We start from the raw sequence: 9,570 nt of genomic DNA, 5'->3' as shown, positions 1-9,570 counted from the left end.
TTGCTTTCTAAATATTAACACAGTCCCTGTGGCTTATGTAACAAATATTAGACACAACAGTGCTGTGATCACAGGATCTTTGTACAATTGCTTGCTAGGCATTTTGCCCATTTGGCTATTCCTTTTCTTCCTCAAAATCCATTTGGTTTCCTCTCAAAGTGCTTTGTTCTTTCAAAGAGAGCAACCTGCCACAATTAAATACTTCAATTAAATTAAGAAATTAAAAATATACACATAAATGAGTAATTACCATGAGAATAGCACTCAATTAAGATTCATGCAACCAACATGTAATGCACACTGGTCACCAGCACTGTAAGATGTCTCCTATGAAGATTTGTTCTTATGATGTGTGCTTTTTGGTATCTAGTAAGAATACTTGCAAAGAAAAAAACCAAATGAGACAATTTTCAGGTTTCCATCACCATCTACGTTAAAAGATTCTTTGATAGGCAGATGCAAGTATTCCCTTTTCTATGCAGATCTATCCCTTTATTTATTAGGTTTTTTTGTTAAAATGTTCTCTAAATTTGATGCAACACTTGAAAGCATATTCACTAATGTTTGGCAGATGTATTCTTGTATTTCTTGTTTGGCAAAATGTATATTCTAATGAATTTATATTTTGGGGGTTTTAGTGATTCATGAAATATTGAGCGACCTAATTAACTTTCTGAAATAAACCGGACTGAGGAGCAGATCTTAGCTTCACGGAGGCTTGCTTACTCATTGCAGACATTTTGTAAGATCTAATTTGGAAAGACAGGCTTTCTTTTCTGCAAATAAATAGAAATGCATATGAAACCTTATGTTATATTGACTTAAACTTCATGTTAAAATGTTACTATGTTTTTGTAAATGTTCCAAATCAAATCTTTGTTTTTCATTCTATTTCTTTGGATGTGGTGGTAGTCCTACAACAACTTCAAATCTCTACTTTTTTCCTGTTTGAAAACAGCTGATGAGAGAGAAACACGCTCTGGACTTCAGCAAAGCCTCTTCAGTTACACAGCTTGAGTCAAGCAGTCTTCTGACACATGTCAACCGCCCAGATGAAGTCACTGTTCGTGGTTCATTTTTTCTGTTTTAGCAAATGCAAAGCATTACATTCTTTTCGGAAAATCAAAGGCATCTTTTATCAAAGTCAAACACCTCTTCTAACAGCCTTTGAATTCCAAAAAGTGAAGTTTGAACTTGAAGCCAGTGTTTAGTTTTTAGTTCTTATTCTCTGGATTCTGTTTATTAAGCCCTGTTTACAAATTCCAAGAGTAAGGATAGCAAAATTCCTGAAAAATGTGCTTTAAAAAATACATGTTCAAGCTCCTTCCTGCCTTCTCTTAGGAGTTATATGATGAAAATGCTCAAGTTAAATATGTGGATATTTCTCCAGAAAAATTGCAATTCTTATATGTCCTTTACTTCAAGTTTTAAAAATTGCTTTCTGTTTGTTTATTATTCATATCTAGTTTAAATCCTATAGTTAACATTTCCCAACTTGTTCTTTCCACTTGCGTGTCATCCTTGCACCGGGGCCATGCTAATCTTCTCTGTATCGTTCCAATTTTACTATATGTGCTGCCGAAGGGAGCACCCAACTTGTTCTTTCCAAAGAGCTGGGTAAGCACGACATATTCACAGCACATGTTAGTAGCCCAAGCCCCACTGAAGGGACAGTAGAAGTATGTAAAAGGTATAGTCAGCAAGGACAAAGAGAAAGGGGAGAAGCAGAGTCTAGGAAACATTTCAAAAAACGTTTTGGCAGACAGTGAGCAAATGGAGGAGTGACACCTCATCAAACCCATGGAACCAGTTATGACCCAAGTTTCCCTAAAAGTGAGGAGGAGGGCGTATACTAAGGAGACGCCATCTCAGTAACTGTGAGGAACCCAGGAGACACCAGGACTCTAAGACCCATAGAAGTGGACTTGTGATTCAGGACTGAAAACAAGGGGATTGGTTAAAAGTCAGTAGAGACCTGGTGGTCCTACCCTTTCTCAACACCCAGACTTCTGCCCACCTACCACCCCTCAGTCTTAAAAAGAAAAGAAGTGGGGAGAATCTTGGGAAAACAGAGACCATGTAGGATATGGGAAATGAAATTGAGTATTCTGTTCGCTGAATAATTTTCTTACAGATATGTAGTTTTGGAAAACAATTTTAATTGAAATTTAAATAAAGTGAGAAAATTGTAGTCAGTTCAAATATTTAGTGTGCTTATTTCATAATAATGATAGTTGTGGAGCTGTTTAATGCACATGGCAAATTTGTAATGCAGATATAATTTAGACCCATTGTACAAATCAGAAAATTATGGCTTGTAGTGTAAGTTTGCCCAAGGTCATACAGCTATTAGGACGTAGCTAGCACTCAAACTCAGCTCTGTTGATTAAAAGCCTATACTTTTACAATGCCACCAAAATGCTTCACAGAGTTTTGGTTTATAACCACTGGGTGCAGAGAGAAGATTCTTCAGGATAAGGAAAAAAGTGTTGTGGAACATTCCCTACAAGCTTAGAACTTCCCATTACTTCATTATTTAACTAAGTTAATCAACTTGAATGTTTACTTATTTATTTTGAAAGAGCGAGAGAGAGAGAGGGAGAGAGAGTGAACATACATGCCTGAGGTGGGGGAGGGGCAGAGAGAGAAGGAAAGAGAATCCCAAGCAGGCTCTGAGGTGTCAACTCTAAGCCTGACATGGGGCTCAATCTCACAAACTGTGAGATCATGACCTGAGCCAAAATCAAGAGTCAGACCCTTAACATACTGAGCCACCCAGGCACCCCAAGGCACCTCAAGGATCAACTTGAAATCTAAAGGTTTAGTATAAATACTTTCAAATATTATTTTTTCCTAAAGCTGAAAATACACGAAATTAAATTTAGAAATACAAATCAAACTGAACTATGTAAGTCAATCTTATCAAGTGCTTCTTTTTCTGTCATTTCCTCTGAGACTATTTGTCTCTGTGCCTAAAGTGTTCTGGACTTACTGTCCCCTGATCAAAGTTGTGCTCTGGCTAATAGTTGGGACCAAAGTATTTAATGTGATGTCTACCCATTTACATATTATCTTAAGATATTTTAAAAATCTTTCACCAACTTGTATTATTCTTCGTCAGGTAGTCCAAATAGCAATTTGTATGTTCACCTATTGATTTGAGAGGTTCCTGTTTTCTCTATATGAACAGTTGGGCAGAGCCATCCCTCAGGAAAGTTGAGCTGAGGTGAGGAGTAGAGAATTGGGTAAGAAAGGTGAGAACGTGGATGGATTTGTGGAAAGATCTAGAAGGGAAAGATCTTACATTTTGCTTTTGTCCACCTCCCACACCCAGCAGGTTTTAGCTGGTTAAATAAAATGAAAAGTATAGCAAGAATACTAGTAAAGAGGGGGAAAAAATCTTCATAACAAAATGCTTTGTGAAGATAACATGCAAACAGAGGAGGGGCAGTGTGACCCGGTGATGTTAAGGAGGGAGGTGAAGTCCCTGAATGCGTTCTAGTCTTACAGCCTATTAGCAGCAACTGAGAAGCTGTTCCTTCACCATGTCACCATGTGCTTTCCCAATTGGGAAGACCCTCAAAATTATGAGCCTGGGCTGACCACCCCAGGCCACTCTTTACTAGAAACTGCTTAAAAATACTCTATGTCAATTATGCTGCACATCTTTTCCTTCCTTTCCAGCTTCATAGTATCCACTCAACAGATTCCTGACAAAGTGTGTTAGGTGTTAAGGTACACAGTCTGTATGTAAGATGCTGTAAAATTCAACCTTTTAAAAGGCCAACAGTGGGGGCGCCTGGGTGGCTCAGTGGGTTAAGCGTCCAACTTCAGCTCAGGTCATGATCTCACAGGTCCATGAGTTCGAGCCCCACGTCGGGCTCTGTGCTGACAGCTCAGAGTCTGGAGCCTGCTTCAGATTCTGTGTCTCCTTCTCTCTCTGCCCCTCCCCTGCTCATGTTCTGTCTCTCTCTCTCTCAAAAAATAAAATAAAAATATGAAAAAAATAAAAAATAAAAAAAAATAAAAGGCCAACAGTGAAACCCAGAAAGCATGTTACAATGCATTGCGTGATAACCATTCTTTTCAAATTTTTTCTGCGCTATCTTTCTTTTTCTATCTCATTTTCTCCTTCCTGTAGAGATATTTTTTAACATTTCACAGTAAAAGTACATTTTTTTAGTGCGAAAAAGAAATTCATTATGCTGGTGGTGGTGAATTTGTTACTTTATCAGCAAAATACTTAATCTACAATGTCACTGTGCAAAATTTGTGATTACATGCCACAGATGAAGTGATTAATTTAGCTCTGTTATGTATGCAATAAATATTCAGGCAAAACGAGAGAACAGAGAGCTTTCTTCGATTCGTCTGTCATTTCTCTTTTTTACCCACAGTAAATATTTTGTACGTAGATCTTGGCACAACCTTTATTTTTTTGTGGGATATAAATTCCTGAAAAAGAATTCCTGAGTAATTGGTTATGTAAATTTTAAATAATACCCATTGCCAGACTGACATACAGAAAGTTTTCACAAACTTATTCTGTGGCTAATTTGAATTAATGCTATTATTTTATTCTTTTCCTATCTCATGGATACAAAATATTTCACAGTGCTTTTGTTTGTTTGCTTATTTGTTTGTTTTGTTTTGAGAGAGAGAGGGAGAAAGAGAACACGCATGCACGAGCTGCAGAGAAAATCTTAAGCAGGCTCCACGCTAGTACAGAGTCCTATTCAGGGCTCAGTCCCACGACTCTGGGATCATGACCTGAGCCAAAATCAAGAGTCAGGCAAGTGCTCAACCGACTGACCCACCCAGGCACCCCCGTCACAGTGTTTTAAATTTGCATGTCTTTGGTCACAGATAAGGTTGAACATAGGTGAGCATCCTATTTTTTTCACTGTTTTTATTTATTCTTTTGTAAATTCCCTGCATTTTTTTTCTATGGGGGTTTTTGTCTTTTCTTCTTATTGATTTTCAAGACTCCCTTTATATGTGTTATAGATACACTGTAGAATTATTCTTTCCCATCTTTGTTGTGGGTTCACAGCAGACAGCGTGCTCTTTTCTACCGTTTGACTTAGGACTTGGCCATGTGATATCCTGTGTCCAATATAATAAGAGCAGATGGGATACAACCAGAAGCTTTAAATACGCTCGCACATTTGGATTTCCCTTTTGTACTCCTGTGCTCTGCCCCCAGAAAACAGCACACCCTGGGTAGCCACTGGTCCCAGAATGAAAACACAGGAAGCCTGAAACATAACTACCCCAGCTACCCTGTAGACCTCTGAATGTCTAACACGTTTGTTGTAAGCCACTAAGAATTTGATATGTAGCATTTCGGCAGCACTACCTGACTGATATAGTGCTGTGAGGTCCTTCTCTAAATGCCAGGGTGATCCTGTCAAAAAATGACAAAAAGAAAAGAAACCTTGAAGTAAAAAATAAAATCACGCATAGAAAATGTACTGCTTTTTTTCAACAAAATAGGTATCCTAGGAATACCTTGCCCAGAAATAGTTGTCAAGGTTGGCCAGAGAAGTGACAGCTTCCAGCAAACCAGCCAATGTAGCAGAGTATATAAGAGGCGAAGTCAGATCAATATTTTTTCAAGAAATATGTAAGAGGTATTGCATTGGTTAGGGTTCTCCAGAGAAACAGAACCAATAAGACATACATATCAAAATTTATTAGAAGGAATTGGCTCATGCAGTTATGGAGAGTGCAAAGTACAGAGTCTTCAGGGTGGTCTGGCAGGCTAGAGAGTCAAGAGAACAGGTGTTACACTTACAGTTCAAAGGCCATCTGCTGTAGAACCAGAAAAAACCAATGCTGCAGATGAAATCCAAAGGCCATCTTCTGGGGAATTCTCTCTTGCTCAAGGAAGCTGGTTTTTTTGGTCAGACCTTCAACTGATTGGATGAACACAGCCACAAATGTGGTCATTAGGGCAATTCACTCTACTCAAAGTCCATGGGTTTACATGTTAATTGCAGAAATACCCAGAATAATGTTTGACCAGATATCTAGGCACCCCATGGCCCAGTCAAGGTGACACATAAAATTAACTATCACAATCGTTTTCAGATTAATATTGACTGTAAGGCCAAACGTGGTATTTTAAGGTCAACATGAATCCAGGGTAACCAAGGTGTATAGCAAGACAAGCATGATATAAGGGCATTGAAATCATGGACATGAGGGAGACTGGGTCAGCCTGAGTCCAATCAGACCACACACACAAGTTATTTTAACAAAGAGAACTTAAGAAAAAGAAATACTGGGCACCAGAGTGGCTCAGTCAGTTAAGCATCCAACTCTTGATTTTGGCTCAGGTCATGATCTCATGGTTTGTGAGTTGGAGCCCCACGTGGCGCTCTGCACAATCATTCTCTACTTGGGATTCTCTCTCTCTCTTTCCCTGCCCTTCCACTGCTCATGTGCTCTCTCAAACTAAATAAATAAACTTAAAAAAAGAGAAAAAAAATACTAACTAGGTTTTCAAGTACTGAAAGGGCAAACAAAATTACCTTAAGATGCCATGGATTTAGCATAGCAAGAAGCAGTTGCCATCTCTGGCCTGGAAGAACAAAGGGAAAGGGGTTGAAGTTATTTAAACTTACAAGCTTGAAGCAAATGCCCGTACTGCTGAAACTCAGACCCGAGTCCACTAAAATGCACACCTCTACAGAGGGACACGAGTCAGCTGGTGTTAGTGTGCCTGTGAGGGCAAGTGAGCCTGATCCTGTGAGTGTTGGAAAAACTGAGAACTAGAATCCAGGGCTATAGTGGGAGGAACTGCCACCTCCAGGATGAAGTGTTGCTAGGTGACGCTCAGAAATACAGCAAGCAAACAGAAATAAACAGCAAAGTGTAAGCTCCTCCTGGCTCCTCCCACGTGAGGTCTCTCTCTAGCGCCCTCTCTCTGCAGAGCCTAGATAGGCGGCTAGCTGGTCAAGGGAAAAGGTGTTTCACAGAATCCCAGCCCAGTTCCAGCTCAGTCGATGAGGGAGGGTTGTAGCTGGGAGACATTAGGTTAATAACATGCACAGAGTAGTCCTTGAGAGCCATGATCTCGAAAGTGGAGTACGTATATTGGGGGTATGCATAAGACAACACTAGGAAATGGAAAGAAATCAATTTATATTTTGTATCTAAAAACAAGAAAGAAAGAAAAAGAAAGAAGAAAGAAAGAAAGAAAGAAAGAAAGGGAGAAAGAAGAAGAAAAAAACTATTAATATTTAAATCACAGATTGCTAGTGAAAACTCTCTTTGGGAATATTAAGATGGGGAAAATGAATATAAAGAGGAAAAGAATCTAAACAAAACAGCAGGAGGGAAACAGGTCTTGCTCAAATACAATACTCATGTGTGCATGGGGGCACCTGGGTGGCTCAGTCAGTTAAGCATCTGACTTTGGCTCAGGTCATGATCTCACGGTTCATGAATTGGAGCCGCACATCAGGCTCCGTGCTGATAGTGCAGAGCCTGCTTGAGATTCTCTCTCTCTTTCTGCCCCTTTCCCACTCACGCTTTCTCTGTCTTCAAATAAATGAATAAACTTAAGAAAAATACTTATGTGTGCAGTGGCAAAGAAAAAGAATAGCAGTAATTGAGAACTTCTTGTACAAGTAGGACACATTTGCATTAGATTTGTATTAGAGTCTTTGAATTATTTTTTGGATTTGAGAATCATATGACCTGCCCCAGTCTCAAATTTGCTAGTTATTTCTCTAATCTTGTCTACTATTGTAGCAGCAGTTAAAAGATAAAGGATAACAGAGAGAAAGGTGATGGGCTGCTAGGGACAGAAGGAAGTCTTTCCTAAGAAAAACACTTTTGTATTAAGTTAATCTCTATCAGAGCTAGAGTCCTAGAGATGATCATCAGTACACGAGCTTGAAGTAGGACAGAGGCCAAACCACAAAAGGTCTCACATGGCTTGATGGAAAGAAAATAAAGACGCCTGTAAAGACTGCATGTATCCCTTTCTCCTTGAGAACTCTCCCAGGTGCTAGTATCATGCTCTGCCAATGTTTCTTAGGTATGTACATAGAAGTATACATAGAATTAAGCGTTGGTGGTATATTTAAGGACAAGCACATACCCATCAGTGGTCTTCAAGAGCAACTAAGAGATCCCTTTAGATTCTGTCTTTAAGAATTTAGACAGAATCCAAGTTGATAACCCTTTACTGAACCAAGATGAGAAGGGGAAAAAGAAAAGTATTCCAGGCAAAGGGAAGGTTTGAGTGAAGACTTTAATATGGAAAACACAGGAGCCTGGCAGGGTGGAGAGGAGGGATGGTGGTGGAGAGACACCTGTCTGAGAGGGCCTAACCCACCTGACAGAAATGCTAGGGAGTTTATTCCCCACGGCAGGAGGAATCTCTGAAGGATTCTGAGTAAGGAGCTGACAAGTGTACATTTTTGTGTGTGTGAAAAATCACTCTGGCCAGTATGGATTGGAGAAATAAGAGAACTAGGTGGAGGAAAAACCAATGAAATTGTAAAGGCTGAACAGCATTATGGAGACTCTTCCATAACACCACGTCTCTATATGAATCTACCGGGGCCTAAGGTAACAGCATAAGCGAAGTATTTGTTCACTTGGCTTTTAAGGTGTTGATTAGGCAGTTTGGCTTCAGGGAGTATGATTTATACAGAAACCTCAAATTACACAGGCTTATGGGAGAAAAAGAATTATATGGGTCTGCCAGTAGTTCTGCTTCAGAGGCTACTTGACCCGGTGCTGAGTGATATCAAATCTATCCCCAGCTCTGCTTCCTCTAAGTTAGCTCCATTCTTAGGCTCCCAGCTGTTCCCAGATTCCCCTTCTGGGTGAAAATATCTGGGCAGGTATAAGCCAAAAGGTCTTTTGCCACCAAATTCAGCAGAATTGAGGCTTTTGTTTCCCAGAAGCCTAGCAAACACTTTCTAGAACTTGCTGGATGACTGCAGGACCAACTCTTCCATTAGGGGCAGCAAGGGCCAGTGTCTAGGGCCCACAGCACTTTCTTGCTGACTGGGTTATGTGCTCATCTCTGAACCAATCACTGAGGCTAGAATGGCAGCATATGATGATCAGGGGAAAATCAATAAAGGCTCACTTGACTGCTATGGATCAATCCTTCTCCAACCGCTTGGCTGGAAAACCATGCTTGGGTACAGTTTCAGGCCATTCCCAGAAAGGAGAAGATGATGCTGGGTAGCAAATAACAGATGCCCAACATAGCTGGGTAATGAATTTTACTTTCTGATGACACAAGGATTTGGATCATTCTTTCCTGCTGCCTCTGAAAGCTCCAGACAACGTCTGAGATACTTCCCATTATGCACAGTGCTGTATTTTATTGTTCTCTTAGCAATTCCAAATTTTTAGTGTCAGATCTTTGAGAAAAGAAATTTCCCGGGCATAGTTTCAGTGATTATCTGATATCAGGCCTGTTAGATGTGAAAGCAATGCTTTTTTAGTTTATAATAAAAATAATTTTAATTGAAGAAGGTAATGGGCTTTGCTATTTCTCGTCTATCCAGTACTCCCTTTTCCCATTCCATGGACTTC

The 9,570-nt window shown here is 39.7% G+C and overlaps 1 non-coding gene across 1 annotated transcript; it reads right to left on the bottom strand.

The window, feature by feature from the left end:
* Positions 1–1,483: 1,483 nt before the first annotated feature.
* LOC122218764 lies at positions 1,484–1,591 on the bottom strand. Its single transcript, XR_006202095.1, has one exon. It is a non-coding gene; the product is annotated as a U6 spliceosomal RNA (small nuclear RNA).
* Positions 1,592–9,570: the final 7,979 nt, after the last annotated feature.

This window comes from Panthera leo, chromosome B1, assembly GCF_018350215.1.
Source record: "Panthera leo isolate Ple1 chromosome B1, P.leo_Ple1_pat1.1, whole genome shotgun sequence".
NCBI lineage: Eukaryota > Metazoa > Chordata > Mammalia > Carnivora > Felidae > Panthera > Panthera leo.
The sequence above is the reverse complement of the archived record's forward strand: the minus strand, read 5'-3'. Positions and strand labels throughout refer to the sequence as shown.